The sequence below is a fragment of the Mustela nigripes genome, chromosome 12 (assembly GCF_022355385.1).
Source record: "Mustela nigripes isolate SB6536 chromosome 12, MUSNIG.SB6536, whole genome shotgun sequence".
Classification (NCBI taxonomy): Eukaryota; Metazoa; Chordata; class Mammalia; order Carnivora; family Mustelidae; genus Mustela; species Mustela nigripes.
Genome location: NC_081568.1, coordinates 125,628,486 through 125,651,146, shown reverse-complemented (window position 1 = coordinate 125,651,146; position 22,661 = coordinate 125,628,486). Strand labels below are relative to the sequence as shown.

The 22,661-nt window shown below is 35.3% G+C and overlaps 1 long non-coding RNA gene across 1 annotated transcript in view; it reads right to left on the bottom strand.

Moving 5' to 3' along the window:
• Positions 1 to 6,543: 6,543 nt before the first annotated feature.
• LOC132028010 (uncharacterized) overlaps positions 6,544 to 22,661 on the bottom strand; it is a 372,003-nt gene continuing 355,885 nt past the window's right edge. The window contains exon 5 of the long non-coding RNA XR_009407313.1: positions 6,544 to 6,667. This is a non-coding gene — a long non-coding RNA (uncharacterized LOC132028010). The remainder of the gene's footprint in view (positions 6,668 to 22,661) is intronic.

The window sequence follows — 22,661 nt, the reverse complement described above, 5'->3', positions numbered from 1 at the left end:
ACATACTAGCAAGAAAAAAATATGCAAATCTTATCAGCTTACCTGCAAATAAGCAGGTATGATAAACTTGTGTTACTTAGTAGTAAGAGTTTATTTTTTATTTTTATTCTTAAAAGATTTTACTTATTTATTTGACAGAGAGAGAGAGAGATTGAGAAAGAGTGAGCACAGAAGCTGGGGGAGCAGCAGGCATAGAGAGAGGAGGAAGCAGGCTTCCTGCTGAGCAGGGAGCCCAATGCAGGACTAGATTTCAGCACCCTGGGATCATGACCTGAGCCTGGGGCAGCCACTTAACTGACTAATCCACCCAGGTGCCCCTAATAGTATCACTTCATTAAGATTTTATTTGTTATAGTAGAAATCTAAACTTCTTTTTTAAATTAATTTTATCCTTCTAGTGAATCTCAAATCAAGGTTCTCTTGGGCCTATGTTACTTACGAATTATAAAATAAGAGTTGTAAACAGTTACACATTAAAAGATTACAAATTATGAATCATTCATGACTATTTTGTAAACATTTATGGAAAACAACAGTAAATACAGTAACCAAATAAAATGGTGCTCATGGGGATGCCTGGGTGGCTCAGTCATGAAGCATCTTCCTTCAGCTCAGGTCATTATCCCAGGATCCTGGGATCCAGTTCCGCATTGGGCTTCTTGCTCAGTGGGGAGCCTGCTTCTGCCTCTGCCTGCTTGTGCTTGTTCACTCTTTCCTTCTCTCTGATAAATAAATAAATAAATAAAATCTTCCCCCAAAGTGATGAACATATATATTTTAAACCAAAGAGAAAATTCAGCTTCTTATGATACACCACCAACTATCACAGTTAAACATCTTTATTAATGTCTTAGGTTAAAAACAATTTTTAGACATACCAATAAAGTGCCAGGCGACACATTGTCTCCTTGTAGCAAGAGGTATCTAAAGTATTTGTTAAATAAATTCTTCTTCTAGAAATATAAACTCTTTGAATACAAGGATTATGTCTTTAAATTTCTTTTTATCTTTACATCACAACATTATACAGAACTATTTAAAAACGATATCTTAAACTAAAACCACAAAATGTTCACTGCACTTTTTTGGTTTTGGTTTGATTTCATTTCATTTCAGTTTGTTTTTCTGATATCCAAATAGAAAATTCATTTCATTTCAAAAACCTCACTTAATTCTCCTATTGCTTCTATGACTTGTAACTGGATTATCTTTTATTCCTGGAATTTACTTCTATCCCACAAGCGCCTGAGCTTTCAGTATTTATTGAAGAGAATGTTAACCTTTTCTTCTAATGGGCCCCTCACTTCCCATTTTAAAATTTTAGGAAGAACTTGGGGAAAAGCCATGTTGACATTATCATTATTTGTAAACCATACAGCAACAACCTAAATGTTCATGAACTTGTACAACAGGTGAAATAAAGCAAAACAAAAGGGCCCTAGGGAATTTGTAGTCAAGCAGCTCTGATATCTCTAGTATTAAACAAAACAAAATCATGACTTGTCTAGTCTCTTTGATGTTTACCTATGTAATTAATGTTTTCATTTAAACACTTTTCACACAATTTAGCACAGCCTGATGCATGATTTTAAATCCATCCATACATGTCACAATTATTGTAACCTAATTTGCCCAATCCAAGTCAAAATGTAACTGTAGAAACACTGTTCCCTGTTCCTGAGACATTAGTTTTTCCCAGAGTACTGATGTGATTACAAGCAGAGAGGGAATTTTATATTCTACAGATAATTGAAATTTAGAAAATGACAAGAAAATAAGTCTACCATATAACGGCAACGCAGACATTGAGAGAAATGGAATATCTTAGATAGGCTTTGAAAACTGTGCCCTTCATTTCCTCCTTCTTTATTCTTTCCTGACCATGAAACCAAATCCTCCATGGGGTTTGCTGTGAAATTGAGCCATGTATCATGACGTGCGTTTTTAGCCAGGCCAGTCACTGCCCAGGCACAAGCTGCAGATTCCCACTGCACCTTCAAACTGCATGACAAATAAAGAATCGCCCTGTCAGGATTCCACCCTAGCTTACCCAAATTGACAAAAAATTTCTGAATTACACTGTTCCAGGGCTCCTGCATTGACAGGAGGCAGTCAAGCCTGACAACCCTTTCCCTCTTGTCTGTTATCTTGAAATCAATTGCACAGCCTGATGCACAGAATAATGGCTGTGGACTATTCTGCAGGACTTGGCCCATCTGGTCACTGAGGAAGACAGCATTGCCGGCTTCCTATGGACCTGGGAGGAGCATGCTGCTACACAGAGGTGACCTCCATCTCTCCACCTGGCCCTGCTATTGAGGAAATCAGTTTCACAAGTGTGCTCATTCAGAAATAAAAACAACTTTGCACCAAGGCATATCCATCTTTGTCTTTAATTAAGAGCTCTGTCTGGCCTCTTTGAGATTAAATAGTGAAGTGCAAGCAAAGGAAAAGGCACGAATTCTCTGCATTAGGCACCATATTTTGTGTAAGTCCCTTAGTTAAATTCTTGAAAAGTTAAGGCATTTCAAAGGGAAATCGTAATTTGGTTATTTTATGAAACTCTCTATATTTTGCCTTTGAAGAAAATTCTTATATTGGTTATATAATATTTTTATTAGCCAAGTTGACTGTTACTACAAAGGTAAGTATTTCTCAAGCTGGTTCTCTCAGGTAAAAGATCGATTTATATTTAATTGTTTGAAGCTGATTACAGAGCCTACTTGTTTTACATTTAAAAAGAACTGTGTTATTTGTCAATTATAATAAACGGGCCCTGATGAGAGTCTATGCAGACTGCAAAGTACTCCTAACTTTTTACTGGAAAGAAAAAGGAAAGCAAGAGAGCAAGAAGAAAAAGAAGAATAGAAGGTAGTAAGGGGCCGGCGGGAGGGAGGGAAGGTAAAAACAAAAGCTGATTTATATATTTAAGTTAGTGAGATTTATGGATCCTCATATTTAAATGGTTTCATTTTTATAGGTTGTTTCTAGTATTTTTTTAAACCCACAATTAGCTGGTTTTTATGAAATTTCTTCATGATTCCACCTGATAAACTGCCATATATCACTAAACACATAGCATTACAAAAGTCTGCTCATTGGATCTCCTATTCCATTCTTATCTTTCTACAGCACATTCATTCAGCTCCGTAAAGTGATCTTTTAAGGATATAGATCAGAATCTGATCCTTTTCCGCTCAAAAACTTTCAGTGCCTCCCATGTCACTCAGAATAATAACCAAACTCTCTCTCTCAACAAGGCTATAGGATCTGTCCCTACCTGTCTCTCTAAACTTGTCATCCAACAGTCTCCACAGCTGCTCACCCTACTCTAAACAGAAATCTGTTCCTACTCAGGCTTACTGTTTTCTTCTAATGGTGAAGTCAGTTGTTAAAATTCATTTGGTCCCAGATGTCTGTTAAATACTCAATATAATCTCACAGATTACAAACCCCATGAAGTCAAGAATTTTGTCTGTCATGCTCCCCACTTTTTTTCTAGTACCTAATAAAGTACATGTTCAAGTAACATGATATTAATTTTTTATTTACCTCACATAAACTCTGTGAGGAGAAGACTCTAAAAGTGACTCTTGTTTTGTTCATCAGTACCTTGGCTAGTTCTTGAATACAAACATCACTTAAACATTTGCTGGATAAACTGACCTAAGAAAATAAACTATTAAGTAAGTGCATTGTGAATTCTGATATAGAATTCAGGTGGTCATAAAAATTCCAATCATATGGACACTTTAGACAGAAATTTAAAAAATGTTAATAAATTTACACAGCTGAGAGGTATTATTAGTTGATAAAAGAACATAATTTAGAGCATAACATTTTAAACTATTTTTTAATATATTTATTTATTTATTTGACAAGACAGAGATCACAAGTAGGCAGAGAGGCAGGCAGAGAGAGAAGGAGGGGAAGCAGGCTCCCTGCTAAGCAGAGAGCCTGATGCGGGGCTCGATCCCAGGACCCTGGGATCATGACCTGAGCTTCAGCAGAGGCTTTAATCCACTGAGCCACCCAGGTACCCCAACATTTTAAACTATTTATATCATGGTCCAAACTGTGATTCTGCCATTTATATCTAGCTGTGACTTTGGGCATGATACTTAAATTAATTCATCACCTTCCTCTTCCACAAACAATAGTGCATACCATCTCGTAACATGTTAATGGGGCAACATTGGTAAAGTTCTTGTAGGAATGCTGGTATACTGTAGGTGGTTAAAAAAAATGATCTATATATCATCAACCTAAGTAGTATATGATGTACTTCTATGTCCAAATGATTATAGTTGTAGGCTTCAGTGATTTAGAAGTGTTTTTGAAGCCTGCTTGCCCCATCTATTTGCGGCTGCAGAACATAATGTCTTCTCTGGATAGGGTGGAATAATGAAAGGCAGACCACAGTGAGCAACAGAAATAAATTCCTGATATTCATACTGCTTATCAGGATCCTTATTCCATTCTGATTACTGGGATTTTGATAACATACTAGACAGCACACATATATAAGAAAAATCAAAATCTCTTTTAAGAAAAAAAAAAGTATTCTTTTTCTGCTTTGCATGAACTTCAGAATGAAGCCACAAACTAGTAGCTTTAATAAATTGACTGCAATTTGACACGGTTAAAGTCTTAAGAAAATAGCCTACTATGTGAGGCTGATTAACTTCTGACCCAGATATTTAAGGAGCAGAACTCTTGGCTACACAAGGTCAATAGAATACAAGAAACACAAATTCCAGAAGACTTGTGGTTAGTTTTGATGTTACAGAACATGCTCAGGCTATCTGTAGAATCACTCTCTATCTACTGTTTCAAGAGAGTAAGTCATGCCAAAAAAGTCCACTTTGACAAAAGGAACTTTCACTAATCAGGATTTGTGAACTATCAAGTTAGTTTATATCCATAAATTCAATATTTTTTCACATCATAATGAAGATTAGGTGTTTCATAATCTAATGCAAGACATCCCAAAATAGGCCATCAATTAAAATAATAAGTGACCAGGACTCAAATTGGAAAATCAAATTCTACTGTGATTTATGAATTAGAAGGGAAATAACAGAAGATCTTTGCTATTGGGAAGCAAATAGAATAGTTCTGACAGCTCCCCTACCATGAGAATTTTTTAAATGGATATCATTATTATTGCATATGTAAGTAAATTACGTATGTCCAGAATTCACTGCTCATTTGTTTTATCCAATTTCCTCTTTGTTCTGGAAACTGGTCCCCTTTCCATCAATAGTTAACAAAAGAATGCTATTTTAAATACTTTGTTCTACTGGTGATAGCTGATTGGTTCAAAAATCGGTGGCTGATCTAAACTGAACTGATAAAAGCACCATCAGGGAATTTTGAAACTGGAAGTGAGAAAAAGAATCAGATATTCTGGAGACCAACTGGAAAGTCATCACCCTCAGCATTGTCAACAGTGACATCTGGTATAACTTAAACTGGAAAGACTGAGAAGAAAATATGAAGCATATACACAGCAGGGGACAGAGTCTGAATTCCTTGGAATGTTTACCTCCCCTAAGTTGTTCTTGGTTCTTATAAACCATGCCACATTTTAATGTTTCCATTGTTACTTAAACTAGTTTAAGTTGGGAGTGGCAGACACTTCCTGTTAACCTCCCAATAGCCCTTCTCCCTTCCTTTCTTAGTAACAGAACAGGTATGTAGAACTCTCACTAAAGGATAAATTTCCCAAGTTTTCTTGAAGCTAGATAGGACCCTATCTCTACTTCTTTCTCCCTTTTGCTGGATACATTGTGGATGTAAGGGTGAGCCTTCAAATGGTCACCTGTATCACAAGGTAGAAGCTGTGCATTGAACTTAATGGTGCAAAACATTGAAAGGAGGCTGGCTTTCCATATCTTTGGAGCCGCCATACTGACGTCAACTGCTTATGTTTCTGTGAAAGATAAATAATTTCTTTCTTATTGGGCAATCGTTATTTTGCATTTTCCCTATCTCACAGACAGTCTTAATCTTAACAATAATGCATTGGTTTTCTGTCACTTGGAAACAAAAGAGTTATAACAAATACATCATCTTATTCATTTATAATCAGAAATTCTTTGTTTCCACTTATCACATAAATAGATGCGATAGAAATGACTAATATCTTTGCCATCTGTTAGATAATATTTGCCATTTTACTTAAGCCAGAGTTTATTACTTCATTTCAAATTGACCCATCCTAAAATTGATAGCTTCTGGCACTAGTGATGCATTGTGGTCTGTCAGCTATAAACTGAATTTGGGTACACTGAGTAGAGTGTCTTTATTCTCTACACACTGATTCCTGTTAGTTTTAACTGAAGCTTCCCTGTTAACAATGGAAACCTGTAACCCAGTAGAACAGAAGATAGTCATTGAAAAATTCTTTCATATGGTATGACTGACTGTTTTAACACAAGATTTGCACATTAAATAAACTGACAAGTTAAATAAGATATTATATTTATCTAAAGAAAGCAAAATGAAGGGCACCTGGGTGGCTCTGTGGGTTAAGCCGCTGCCTTCTGCTCAGGTCATGATCTCAGGGTCCTGGGATCGAGTCCCGCATCGGGCTCTCTGCTCAGTGGGGAGCCTGCTTCCTCTTCTCTCTCTGTCTGCCTCTCTGCCTATTTGTGATCTCTCTCTGTCAAATAAATAATAAAATAAAATCTTTAAAAAAAAAAAAGCAAAATGAAAAGAATCCTTTTGCTTTTCTTTTTCCTTTATAATATTTTTACCTTTTATGTTCAAATTACTTAAGCAACTTGTTCTTTAAGGAAAAACTTTTGCTAGAGGTCTGTGTAGTAAGTCTCCAGCTCCTAGCAATTTGGCTATCAGCATGTCATTTTATCTAATTGGAAATGTGCTTGTTATTATGATTGCTTTCAAATTGATTTGTACCATCCTTTCTGTCCATGTGATAGCAGAGTTGGAAGAAATCTGTTACATCTTTTTCCAAGAATGAAAACTCAAGTCAATCAGAACATTTTCATAAATCAGGAAATGTATAGACAAAATGTCACAGTGTTTATATAGGATGATATTGATTAGAATTTTTTTTTCTGGAATTGCTACTAAAGCAGATAGGCAAAAGAAAACCAGGGACACTGATTTTCTACATTCTAAAGAAAGATACCTATAACTGGAGCCATATAGTCTCATTCAAGCCGTTCTAAGAGGCAAAAGAACTGACCCTATCATAATCATAATAAATAAGCAATCTCCTCCTACTCATAACAGTTGGCTAAAATACTGAAAGCAGAAGGATGAAGAGAGAAAAGTGAAAGATTATTTCCAGTCTGTTTGTAGGCAGAATATTCTTATGAATGAAAAATACCTGCCTTCTCAATGGGGAAAGTAGAAGGGTGCTTTTCTTTATTGGAAGTCAAATAAGGATTGCTCTCTTGAGAATCAGTCCTAGAGATTAATGTTGGTTTAAATAGAATGTTTGTTCTGCCTTTGGGTCTGGCTGGGGTGGGTTCTGGGTAGAGAGGGGGAAAAAATGGACAAAAATGAAGAGAGAAGATATATCAGAGAGAGGGACAGACAGACAGAATAAAATAAAGAAGAGGTCTTAAACTGACACACTTCATGATTTGGTATGGAAAGGATGCTCGAGCTTCCCCCTGGTTAACTGGGCACCTCAGAGAATAGCTATGGGCCGTTTCACTGGCATCCCTACTGAGAGGCTGCCTGCCAGATAATGGAATTTTACAAAAAAGCAAAATGCTAAGAAGCATACTTTTGGTAGAAGATGATTACTAGTGGAATTTCTGAATAGAAAAGAGGTCAAGCAAGACACTCCAAAGAACACACTCATTCACCCCACAAGCCAGAACAGAGAGGGCATTATGTGTGGTAAGGTAGCTAATTTCAAAGATGTGCTCCCCTCACACACATCTTTCTTCTCCAGTCTCAATAAACCATATCTCCTGATTCTCATGTCCTGTGTAGTTCCTCTCCTCATTGAATCTGGGCTAATCCTCTGTAACCAACAGAGTGTAGCAGAAATGACATTGAATAATTTGCCTTTAAGTCCAACTTTTGTCTCTTGGGAATTACTCTGGGGGATGTCAGACCCCACGTAGGAAGATGAACTATCATGGGTCAGCCATGCTGTGAGAAAGACTAAGACACATCAGAGAGGACATAAAATAAGACAGAGATTCCTTGCCACAGCAGGTTGAGTCATTCTAGTTGAAGAGTCAGACAAATGAATAAAGAAGTCATCTTGAATTTCCCAGCCCTAGTAGATGTCACAGGAAGCAGTAAATGTATTCAGCAAAGACCAGAGCCAAAGTTCCAGACACAAGGCACTGACTGAGTCATCTTAGCAAGCGCTAATCATTTGAGCTAGTCTACTTTAGGCCTGAACCATGGATTAAATAAGAGCCATCCTTGTGTGGTCTGTTAAATTCCTAGTCAAAAGAATTGTAGGCAAAATGAAAGTATTGTTTTAAGACACTAAATTTTAATTTATTTTTAGTTTAGTTTTTTTTCTTTTTTTCCTCTCAGCGATATATAATAGAAATGTGTGACAACCAAACAGTGATAGCTTATGAAAAGGAAACAATGCACAAACATTGCCTGCAGCCATGATGGATATTATTATTATTATTAATATTATTATTTTTACCCTTAAACCTTCAACACTGGAAGAATCAGAAAAATGATGCCCAATGCTAAATCTTGTTAAAAGTAGTTTGTAATAATTTATTTGCTATTTTCATTGTGAAATTAAATTCTACTTAATTAAAAAATGTATTTAGAAAAGTAAATATTCAACATAGAATTATTTATTTATTTATTTATTTAAAATTTTAATTTATTTGAGAGAAAGAGAGAGCATAGGCGGGGCAGGGTTGGGGGGCAGACAAAGGGATAAGGAGAGAGAAAGAATTTCCAGCAGAGTCTTTGCTGAGCATGGAGCTTGACACAGGGCTTGATCCCAGGACCCTGTGATCATGATCTGAACTGAAACCATGAGTTGGCCCTTAACCAATTGAGTCACCCAGGTGCCCTGGGTGAATTTTGGGAAGTGGAAGAATTTTATTAAGATCTGAAAATGAGTAGTAAATAATGTTTACATCTTACCACTATAGTTTCTTGATTTTTAAAACTACTTTACAGGTCATAGTTTGCTCTATGACTATTATGTAAAAAAAAACTTCAATGGACACTATGTCATATCTATAATGTTCCACTAATACTAATAAAAAAATATTACATAAAGGTGACATTGACTCAGTACCAATATCTCAGTATATAAAATTATACACTGAGGAGGCAGAATGTACAATATGAATAATTAATCAATAAAATAAAGAATATTTTTCTACTACTTAAATTTCCCATTCTATAATAACTTTTACCTAAATTATTAGTATTTTAAAGATATATTTCACTTATTTGAGGTGGGGGAAGAGAGAGAAAATCTTATGCAGACTCTGAGCTGAGTATGGAGCTGATATGGAGCTTAATCTTGTAACTCGAAGATCATAACCTAAGCTGAAACCAAGAGTCAGATGCTTAGCTTACTGCACCACCCAGCCACCCCCAAATAACTAGGATTTTAATTCACCTTCTTACAATAGTTTTCAATATTATTTGTGCTAAAGTATTGTTGATATGTATTTGTAGTGGAATTAGCCCCATAGTGGTATTAGCCCCAATCAACACTCAAACCAGATAATTTTTTATTGTGAAGGAGTATTCCATACATGGCAGGATGTCTACCACCCTCCTACAAATTCCAGTGGTGCCCAACAATCATGAGATAGCTAATAAAAATTGCCCATAAATTCCTCTAATGCTTTCTTAGTGTGGCTGCCCTTCAAGAATGGCTGATCCATGGGGAGGGACATGTTAATAGCAGAGGAAAATTCTCATTCACTGAACACCATACTTCTTTTCATAACAAGATTCTGGAATGGGAAAGGGAGGGGAAAGAAGATTATGGCACACTATGCAGGCCCCTTGAGCCAAGGTTCAAATTTGGGGAGAAGATGAGATATAATTAACACTGAGTTTAGCATTTTAAACCATATTTTCTATTATAACTGAACATGGAAACTATGCAAAACAGAAATTACACAAAGCACAATTAAAAGCAATGATTGGGACACTTGCTTCTTCTTTTATTGCTCACTATATTAAAACTGCTAAAATTGGTTATATTTATATAAACTTAATCATTAAAATAATTATTTGGCCAGAGATTAGATGGGAACAGCACTGGGTTCATTAGACTTTTTTAGGCTCTTCATCTTGCCTTATAAGAAGCTTTTGTATTTTAATCATGTGCAGAGAAAAACCATTACATTTATTAATTATATGAGGAGCTATAGGTAATTTACTTACATTAACTTACAATAACAATAATGAACTCCATCAAGTAGTCTTTGTTGTCCCCACATGACAGGCTAAAAAACTGACACCCAGAGAGCAATGTTAACATGCTCAAGATTACATAATTAATAAATGATTAAGTCTGGCATTCAAATTATTGTATACTTGTTTACAATGTCTGTCAAACTGTTTCTCATGTTCAACTCCAAAATTTAAAGGTATTTGGTGTCTCTGATAGAAATTATCCGCATTGTTAAAGAAGACATGACAAATTTCCTTTCTGGGTACTCTTCCATATCTGATTTCAAAAATATAAACAATACTTCCTGAAACTTTGGTTTGGGGGCCAAAGTTTAAATTTATTCTACTAAGGAATACTAAAATCTCAGGTTAACTCATCCTATAAGAATAAAAACACTTTACATGGAAGTAGTTGTTATTAAGATAAAAAATGATACTTAACCAATAGGATAGAGGCAACCATGTTTCCATCAAGGTGAACTGATAATTCAGCACAATAATTCACTTTAATTGTCGACCTGTTCCACAGTAAATGAGTTCTGAAAAGACTGTAAAATTCCCACAGATGAAGTTAACAAATAGGAAAAAAAAAAAAAAAAGAATCTTTTACATTCAAAACTGGTTACACAGCATGCACTATTTAATGCACTATTTAAGTATATATACATATATGTGAGAAGTTATGGCCATGGATATAAAGAGTTACATGAAATTTGACTTTAATATTTATCATGGTATTACACGGTTTTCTATTGAAAGAAATATATAAAAAAAAAAAACTTGACCAATAGTTTTATATTGGAAATCAATAAGGCTGCATTTGAAGAATGTGACTACATGAAAGATACACATAAACTTGTTTTCATTTTTTGAATAATAACCATGTTGTCTCAGTATTAATGAAGTATTTACTGTATTTACTTAGGAAGATTACTTAGGAAGTATTTACATAGTATTTACTTAGGAAGAAGGTATCCCTACTACAAGATTCAAGTACTGCTTTAATTCTAGTTTTGCTACATTAAGAGCAATATTGCTCTAATCTTTTCATGTTGTACTCTTCTTCCTGCCTAGGCACAGTAGCACATACTCCTTTTTTTTTTTTTTTTTTTTAGTAGAACATACTCTTCAGAATAAATTTTGAAGGCTTCAAGATGAACCATCGAGTAACTATAAATGCAGAATATTCAACTAATTCTCATTTCAAAGTTAGATAATGGCACTAAGCCCACAGCTTAGTGAAGAGCAAGGTGTCATTATGAATCATTTTCCCAAATAAACATCTTCTAGGTGTTTGACTCATTATGTTCTTCCTGGTCTTTTTCTAACTCATAATTTTATTTTTCCCATTCTTTCCTCATTTACTTTACCACAACCCATGTCTTCTTTATCTACCACTTTAAAACTAAAGCATATTTTGATGTTGGAAACATTGTAAATTCACATTTACCCATTATTAATTATTTTATATGCTATGGTTATAGGAGTGTGTCTGATTTAAAATGGCCATGATTGACAAGCCCTAATGTTTGTTCCTTGATGAACATCTGGTAACAGAAAAGTCCTCCCTGCATTTATTTAGATACTACAAATATTGAAACATACATACACACACACACACACATATATATGTTTTCACAAAGGAACATATATATATATATATATATTCTTTTCACAATACAAAAGAAATTCACAGTACAAAAGAATCAAAGAATTCTTGGAAGTACAGCAATCTCTATAGGAACATAGCTAACAATCCAATTACAAATTCGGCCAAAGACCTTAGCAGATACCTCACCAGAGAAGATATACAGATGGCAAATAAGCACATGGAAAGATGCTCCACATCATATGTCATCAGGAAAATGCAAATTAAAATAACATTGAGATATAACATTGAGGTATCACAATATACCTATTAGAATGGCAAAATTCGAGAACACTGACTAAACTAAATGTTGTCAAGGATGTGGAGCAATAGGAACTCTCATTCATTTCTGGGGCAAAATACAAAATGGTACAGTCACAGTGGAAGGCCATTTGTGGTTTCTGACAAAACTAAACATTCTCTTTCCATATGATTTAGCAATTGTGCATCCTGGTATTTATCCAGAAGAACTGAAAACTTACAACTGCATAAAAACCTACATATAGATAGTTATAGCAGCTCTACTCATAATTGCCAAAATCTGAAAGCAACCAAGATGCCTTTTAGTAGGTGAATAGAGTCCAGACAATGGAATATTGTTCAGTGCTTTTCATTGTATGAAAAGACATGGAGGAAGCTTAACTGCAAATTACTAAGTAAAAGAAGCCCATCTGAAAAGACTAATTACTATATAAATCCAACTATTTGACATTCTAGGGAAGGCAAAACTATAGAGATAGTAAAAAGAGCAATGGTTGATAGAGTTTAAGGGAGTGGAAATGAACAGGCCGAGCAGAGAATTTTTAAGGCAATGAAAAATACTCTTTATGATACCATGGTGGATATCTGTCTATTCATTTACCCAAATCTAGAGAATGTAAAACACCAAGTATGAACCTTAATGTAAACCTTGGACTTTGGATGATTATGACATGTCAATGTATGTGTCATTTTGTTGCCTTTTTAGGTTTGTTCTTCCAGCAACAAAGATCATCGACATAAGAAGTAAAATGCAGTCATGTCTAAACACAAGATTATACATGTGTTCCCTTGTCCACTAGATGATACAACATGTCAGAACCTCCTTTTACCCTTTTCTCGTGTGTGTTCAGAAATTTCACAAACAGAATAATGATAGACACATAAATTATTCAAATGACTGCATTTGATGGGTGACTTCTGTGAGAATTACCAAAACTTCAGAATTTCTTTTCTTAAAGAAACAGAGTCTGTGTCTTTTTTATCTCTGTCTTTCACAGGGCCTAGCATAGTGACATTGGGAGTTAAGTATCAAGAAATAATTCCTAAGAACATGGACAGCTAAAGAAACTCAAACTCAAATTAGATAAAAATAGACTGATTACTAGCCATTAACCCAAGTATTTCCAACTGCTATGTTAGTATATGTTATGAAAATTAGAAGCAATGTGGGAAAAGTCAATAATTTTTACTATTTGCTTTTTATTTCTCCATAGGAAATTTCAGCAAGTAATCTAACTTAAAGGCACAAGTTCAAACTTTTATAAAAAAGAAGGGATTTGGGGCACCTGGGCGGCTCAGTGGGTTAAAGCCTCTGCCTTCAGCTCAGTGCATGATCCCAGGGTCCTGGGATCGAGCCCCACATCGGGCTCTCTGCTCAGCAGGGAGCCTGCTTCCTCCTCTCTCTCTGCCTGCCTCTCTGCCTACTTGTGATCTCTGTCTGTCAAATAAATAAATAAAATCTTTAAAAAAAAAAATAGGGATTTGACTCCTGAATGATCTTATTTCTTTCCAACTTTAAAACTTTATAATTCTAAGTCCATGATTATCCGTGCTATATGTCCTGACTGTGTCCTAATCACCTGATTACAAAACGCTTTATGTAATTAAGATTTTACTTAACAAAATAGGGATAGGTTAAAGAAAAGAAATGAAGTCTACCTTTTTACCCTTGAGAAACAAATAGAAGTACTGAAATTAACATTTTAAAGGAGAAATAAGGGATACTACAGTTAAATAGCTATCACAATTTAGGTCTTAGAGATAAAAGTGCCAAGGAAGTAGAAATTTGTAAATTGTGGAAACTGTAACTTTTACACTAGGTTTTTTGAAAAGAGCGTAATGAAAATGTTTCACTGTCGTGACCTTTCATTACTAAAATCTCGGTGTATTTCCTCTTTAAGTCTCAGCGAATGGGACATAAATCACTCTCCTTGGCATTTTGCATGGTCTGCCATGCGGGCAGCCAACTTTTACAGATGCCCTTCCTGGCTTCAAAAAACAGAAGCCTGCAGGTAGCAGAAAATGCCAGGTTTCTTCTCACGCCTGAGAAGGTTCTGTTGCCATAGAAGAAACCTGTATGCTGTGATAAATGCCACTGTGCCAAGTCAGCATGGTGGACAGTTTAACTCCATGACCTTCTGCAGGTAGACAGCCTCTCCTGTAGATTGTCTTTGACACAACCTATAACATAGAATGTTAACACCAGTCTAGCAAGTGGGATCTGTATGCACTTTGTTGTGAAACAACCGCTTCTCAGTGAGGAGTTCAGGTGCCTCACATTCTCCAAGATTATTTCTTATACTTTATTCTTTTTCTCATTAGTAATGTATGCATAAAAACTTCATCTATGGGTCTTCACTGGCTAACCTTATTCTGTCACTTTGCATCTCTAGTAGGTCAAGGCCTACAACCCAGTTTCCAGAATCAGTTTATGAAAACAAAACCAAAAACTAAGTATTGTCATCATATTTCCTATCTTCACGATGAAACTGCTCCTGATTCTATTATTCTGACTATTAGTTATTCAGTTAGAATAACTTAATCCTACATATCCCATTCAAGTATCAGCAACTGACATGCAGAAGGAAGAAGAATAACACTGGCAGAAGCTGATGGGTAAAAGCCTCTGGAATTAAGAATTTATCTTAGTTTTTCCTTATGAAATCAACCTACCTATCTTTGAAGCACTTTCCCCACCCCACCCCACCTTTTCTTTCTTTGGCCTGTATTTCTGCTCTTTGAAATGGTTTGGAACAACATTTCTTTTCTTTTAAAATTATAGGAGGTTCTATTTGTTTCAGAAAGTTTCAGCATGCAAGGTATTGAATTACAAAAGACTAATCCCTTTTTATAACTAACTTAGAGTATGATTCTACGTATAAAACTTTATTATGAAAAAGAAAACTCTCTGGAAATTCATGTTGAAAATCAACATAATTTGTGTGTATTTTCAGATGACCACCTAAGAAGCCAAAACAGAACCACACATGCCACATTTTCTTGTCTTACTTTCCTCCCTTCTTGTTTTTTTAGTAAGTATAACCTGGTCTACCTCCTTCCACAAAATATGCCACTGTCTGTACAACAGAAAGCATGTAGGCTCTCTTATGTTGTATCACAGGTGCTGGCAAACTACATGTTAAGGCTCAAATTCAACATGCCACTAGTTTTTGTAAAGAAAGTGTTGCTGGAATAGAGTCAAGTTCATTCATTTACATATTGTACTTGACTACATTGATTCTATAGTTTTCATCTATTGAGTAAATGCAACAAAGACTGTATGACCTACAAAGCCTAAAATATTGACTGTCTGGTTTTGTATACCAAAAAAATTGCCCATCTCTGATCTAAGGTCTTGTTCTTTATCACGAAGTAGCTGGGTACCCTTGGTGAGTCATCTAGTCTTTCCTTCCCTTTAAAAAATGAGAAAGATGGACTAACCAGCTTCTCCAAGTTGATGAGACTCATTCAAGTTTGCACAACTGACAAGTCTTATAGTCCTGTCTAAATCCAGTTTTTGTGCTTTGCACTTATTTATCTTCTCCATAAACTTATTTATGTTATAATCTACTTCATATATTTAATTTAATTAGTTTAATTTAACTTAACTCAAAATTATCATATAGGGATTTGAGATGCTTGGTAGAAATATAGTTAAGCCATATCAAAAGGATAAATAAGAACTAGGTAAGAAATAAGAATGATGAAAAAAGAAACATGAGCAAAGGCTTTTGCTAGAAATAACATTTTATCAATATTACAGTATCTTAGATTTTAAGATGTCCTGTTATTTAATAAAACATTAAGAAAGACAAAATACTTCCATTCAATTGTGATATGCCCTTATTACAAAATGCATGTCCATTTCAGAATCTGAAAAAAATGCATCTGAAAAAAAGAACTATTCATGAAATAGAGCTTTATGATAGATTTAAGAACAATATGGTTATAGAATAAGGACTAAAAGGATTCCTTTTAGTCCTTATTTAGTCCTTATAAGATCCCTTACTTAGTCCTTACAAGGGAAGAAATAAGGAGAAGCTCACACTGCATGATTTGCAAGAGTTTGAAGACTGCAACAGAGAGATCTCTATGAATATAAAGAATAATTTAGCTTGAAGTAAGAAGGCATATACTTTCCCCATCCTAATGGGGGACTGGAAAAGAGTACAGCTTTAGATGTTGGAAATGGGTTGGAGGTCAGAACATGGATGGGAAAATAAATTGCTGCCTTATAGCACCTGTTTTCTCTGATGTATGGTATAATAACATAATGAAAAGTTTGAGGGAAATGCTAAATATTTAAAATTCTTGTGGCATAGAGTAGAAGATCAAGAGTTCAGATATTGTATTAAGCTCTCTGGGAAGTACTAGGGGTACCTACATAAATTTGTTAACTTGGGAATTTCTTACAGTCTAGATCTGCTGTGGTTTAAGTAAGTACATGGTACATACAAACTGTAACACAACCAGAATACAAGTAGTCTCAATGCCTTTTATGTCTATGAATGTTAAATGTGATACTTTATTTTGTATTAAGAGCAGGGAAATAATTTATCAAATTGTCCAAAATTCCAGAGATTAACCATGATGACCTTGGAAGGAGTAAAAATTTTATCTTGGTAGCAGCAGTTTATCAAACACCACTAAAAATACCTAAATTGATTTTAAAAATAAAATGAAAAAAAGAAGTATAAAGAAAGGAAGGAGGGAAGGAAGGAAAGATGGACAAAGGAGGTTAAGGAAGAAAGGCAGGCAGACAGGTAGACAAAAAGTACTAAAAAAAATGGGGATTGAAAATAATATACTTATCTAAGATAGGAGATCAGTGTACTGTTCACCCCTACTCAGGAAGGAAGAAAAAAGTGAGTCATTTCTTTTCTTGAACTTAATCACTTCAAGTTAGCTTTGAAAGCATTACATGTAGCTTTGGGCTTATGATAAACTGCCTCTCTGGAAAATAAATTAATAAATAGACCCTGATTTGTTGTGTTTGGTGACATCAGTGATATAAATGCACCTACCATGATCAATTTCAGGAGACCAATGGTTTAACAACTGGCACAAAATTCCTAAATATTTAAAAAACTGCTCCAGAGCCGTTATGGGCTGACTCCAGTAATATAGTATGGCATGTCCATAGTATTTTGAAAAAATGAGGGCCTGCAGAGTTTGATGGTCTGTATAATACCTGAGAATGAGTGGGAAAACTTTGGAGTTGCCTGAGATACTAGCCAGACAATCTAGAAGAATACAAAAGAACATGCTTTATCTGCATCCAACTGAGTCCAGCAATTTACTAAACTTATTCACTAAAGTAGTTACATTTATTTTATGTAATCAGATTAAATCTGTCTTAAACAACCCATCACAATTGACAGAAGATCTAATCTTGTTTGTTGTCATAGTTTTCCTTTTCTTGTTGGTTACACTACACAAAGAGTTTAACTAGGGTGGTTTTTGACACAAGTTGAATAAAGAGCAGGAACCGAGACCATCATGAAAAGATCTGAGTTCTGAATAACAAGTGTATTATTTCAGAAAGGTCACATACATCTGGGGTACTGCACAAACCTATCATTTTCCTCAATGCTATAATTTTGAAATAACATTAGCTCACCATTATTGCCTTCGTGACATCATGGGAAAAAAATATACCCTGGAGTATAAGGTAGAGAAGGTAGACTTGGCATTAAGGTTTACTGATTCTATTGCTGTGCTTGTGCTTTCTTGTTCCCTGAAAGAGCTTTGGGTCTCTCCCAAAAAAATGAGGATGGGTGAAGAGATTATTCTGCCATATTGGAGCCTCACTATTTCTCTTGATTTTCACCTTACTGTCAATGCTAGTGTCTGAAGACAGATTTACTACATTTTTCAGAGAAACTGGAGAAATAAAAAAAAATAATAATAATGAAATTGTGTCTAAGATATCACAGTTGACTCTTGAACAATGCATAGATTGGGGTGCCAAATACCCATGTAGTCAAAAATCCTCATATAAATTCAGCTAATACTCTAGTGTCTACCAGAAGCCTTACTGTTAACATTAACACATTTTTTACATGATATTAGTATAATATAGTGTATTCTTATAATAAAGAGAGAAAATTAAATGACATTAAGAAAATCATAAAGGAAAATAAATACATTTATAATACTGTATTGTATATACTGAAAAAATCCACATATAAGTGAATACGTGAGTTCAAATCTGTGTCATTCATGAGTCAACCTTACTTTAAAGATAACGCAATGAAGACACCGACATTACTATGTTACAGAAGTCAACAGTCTACATTTGGGACAGTGACCTCTGCCCCTCATGCTTCCATAGATCTGCTCCTTCCAGTAATTTATTGGCTGAAGCCCATCCAAAGTGGTGCCACAAGTCAGGCAGTGTGCAAGCAGCTCTGACTCCTGCCCTGGGGAGAGGGGACGATAATGACACACATCAGTTCCACTATGGCCCCAACTGTGAGCTAAGAACTTGTGTCTGACTGCAGGCCCCATCCACCAATGAAAGCTTCTCAAGAGGGAACAAAGGGAAAGTGCCCTGCAGTTTAGTGCTACTGTATGGCAAATGATTGGTCTGACTCAACTCAAACCCAAGGGAGCCCAGATTGGCCCACTAAAGACACAGAGGCCAAAGCCTGCCCACAACAAAGGGAGCCACTGTAGTCGAGTGGACTAAAGGCAAAAGTAGCTCAGCCACAACTTAGTGTCCATGAAACACACAGAGAAGACACCCATGAAGCACCAGGTTCTGGTGAAAAGGAGACACTGCACTGCAGGGCACTACAGGACCTCTTCTTCTAAAGATCACTACTTTCAAGAGCAAGGGACCTACCTGACTTTCCTATCACACAGAACAGAGAGTTAGACAAAATAAGGAGAAAGACAAAAATGTCCCAAATGAAAGAAGAGAACAAAATCACAAAAGAGATAAATTAAATAGAAGTAAGTAATACATCTGATAGAGAATTTACAGTAATCATCATAAGTATACTCACTAGACTTGAGAAAAGAGTGGAAGACCTCAGTAAAACTCTTAAAAAAGAGATAGAAGACATACAAAAGAAAAAAGAACCAATCAGAGATGAAAAACTCAATAACTGAAATTAAAAATATACTAGATTGGAATAAATAGTAGACTAGAGAATACAGAAGAATGAATCAGTGACCTGGAAGGCGGAGTAAGAGAAAGCAATCAAGGTAAACAGAAGAGAGAAAAAATAATTATTAAAAAACAAAAATAGATTTAGAGAACCTAGTGACACCGTTAAGCATAACACCCACATTAGAGGGATCTCATAAAGAGAAGAGAGAAGAAATGGAACAAAAATGTATTTGAAGACATAACAGTTGAAATCTTCCTAAATCTGGTGAAGGAGACAGAAATACAGATCCAGGAGGCCAGAGACCCCTGAAAAAATCAACCTAAGAAAGTCCACACCAAGACACTTGTAATTAAAATGGAAAATAGTGATAAAGAGAGAATTTTAAAAGTAAGATGAGAAAAGAAAACAGTTACATATAAAGTAAACTCCATAAGGCTACTTTTCAGCAGAAACACTGAACTGTAGATAGGAGTGACATGATATATTCAAAATATTGAAAGAAAAGAAAAAAAAGAAAACAAAAACTTGCAAAGAAGATTACCTAGCAAGGCTATCATCCAGAATAAGAAAGATAAAACAGGTTATGAGATACACAAAAGTGAGAGAATTTCATGACTACTAACCCAGACATATAGTAAATGTTAAAAGGAACTCTTTGAGTTAAATGGAAAGACCACAACCAGAAGTAAGAAAAGTAGGAAGCATAAAAGCAGTAAAATCAGGTGGATCCATTAAAAATCAGTCAAGGGATTCACAAAACAAAAGGATGTAAAGTATGATACCATATACCTAAAATGTGGGGCAGAATGAAGTAAAGAATGTATTCAAATTTAAGTAACCATCAACTTAATATAGACTGCTATATGCTTAATATTTATATACAAGCCTACTGGCAACCACAAATTTTAAAAAAGTAAGAGTTATGCAAAAAATAAAAATAAAGGAACCCAAATACATCACTAAAGAAAGCCAACAAACTGTGAGAGAAGAGAGCAATAGAGGAAAGAAAAAGAGAACAACCACAAAAATGACCATAAAGCAAGTAACAAACTGGCAATAAATACATGCCTATCAATAAATTACTTCGAATGTAAATGGATTAAATGCGCCACTCAAAAGATAGAAGGTGTCAGAACAGATAAAAAAGCAAGACCCAGGGGTACCTGGGTGGCTCAGTGAGTTAAACCTCTGCCTTTGGCTCAGGTCATGATCTCAGGGTCCTGAGATTGAGCCCCTCATCAGGCTCTCTGCTCAGCAGGGAGCTTGCTTCCTCCTCTCTCCCTCTCTCTCTGCCTGCCTCTGCCTACTTGTGATCTCTCTCTCTCTGTCAAATAAAGTATTTAAAAAAAAAAAAAAGACCCATCTATATGCTGCCTACAAGAGACTCATTTCATACCTAAAGACACATGCAGATTGAAAGTGAAAGGATGGATAAACATTTATCATGCAAATGAAGTGGGGAAAAAAAAAGCTGGGGTAGCAGTATTACATTGGACAAACCGACTTTATAACAAAAACCTTAACAAGTGACAAAGAAGAACACTATATAATCATTAGGGAGACAATTCAACAAGAAGATATAACAATTGCAAATATTTATGCAACAACATGGGAGCACCCAAATACATAAAGTAAGTAACTGATAGCAATATGATAATAGTAGGAACCCTCTAACACCCCACTTACATCGATGGACAGACCATCCAAGCCAGAAAATCAAAAAGGAAACAGGGCTCTGATTAGCATATTGAACCAGATGGATTTAACAGATATATTCTAAACATTTCATCCTAAAATAGTAAAATACACTGTTTTTAACTATGCATGGAACGTTCTCCAGAATAGATCACAAATTAGACCACAAAACAAGTCTCAACAAATTAAAAAAGATCCAAGTAATTCCACCATCTTTTTTTTGACCAGAATGCTTTGAAACTAAAAATCAAGCACAAGAAAAAAATCTGGAAATGGGGTGCCTAGGTGGCTCAGTCAGTTAAGTGTCTGCCTTACCTTAGGTCATGATCCCAGAGTCCTGGGATAGAGCCCCACATCCAGCTCCCTGCTCAGTGAGGAGTCTGCTTCTCCTGCTCCCTGTCCCTCTCCCTGCTTGTTTTCTCTCCCTCTCTCTCTTTCTCTTCTTTCTTGCCACCACACACTCTCTCTCTTTCAAATAAATAAATAAATCTTAAAAAAAATTTTAAATCTGGAAAGAGCACAAATACATGGATGTTAAATAACATATTACTAAACAATAATTGGGCCAACCAAGAAATCAGAAGAAATTAAAAAAGAAATGGCTGGAGACAAATGAAAATGAAAACTCAGTGGTCTAAAATCTTTGGGATGCAGCAAAAGTTGCTCCAAGAAAGAAGTTGATAGCAATACAGGTATACCTCATGGCACAAGAAAAATTTCAAATAAACAACAACCTAATCTAAAGGTGCTAGAAAAAGAAGAGCAAACAAAACTGAAAACTCATAAAAGGAAGGAAATAATAAAAATTAAATCAGAAACAAATAAAAAAACAAACAAAAAATTAGAAAAATCAACAAAACCAGGAGCTGGTTCTTTGAAAAAATCAACAAAATTGATAAACCTTTAGCCAAGACTCATCAAACAAACAAAGAAACAAACAAAACACACAGCAAAGACTCGAATAAAATCTAAAATGAAAGAGGAGAAATAACAACTGACACTACAAAAATACAAAGACTTATAAGAGAATATTATGAAAAACTATATGCCAACAAATTGGAAAAACTGGAAGAAATGGATAAATTCCTAGAAACATGTAACCTCCCAAAACTGAATCAGAAAGAAACAGTAATGTCTGTTCATGTCCTCTGCCCATTTCTTGATTGGATTATTTGTTCTTTGGGTGTTGAGTTTGCTAAGTTCTTTATAGATTCTGGACACTAGTCCTTTATCTGATATGTCGTTTGCAAATATCTTCTCTCATTCTGTCAGTTGTCTTTTGATTTTGATACAAACGTAGTGATCCAAAGGGGCACGTGCACCCGAATGTTTATAGCAGCAATGTCCACAATAGCCAAAATATGGAAAGAACCTAGATGTCCATCAACAGATGAATGGATCAAGAAGATGTGGTATATATACACAATGGAATACTATGCAGCCATCAAAAGAAATGAAATCTTGCCATTTGCGACAACATGGATGGAACTAGAGCGTATCATGCTTAGCGAAATAAGTCAAGCAGAGAAAGACAACTATCATATGAT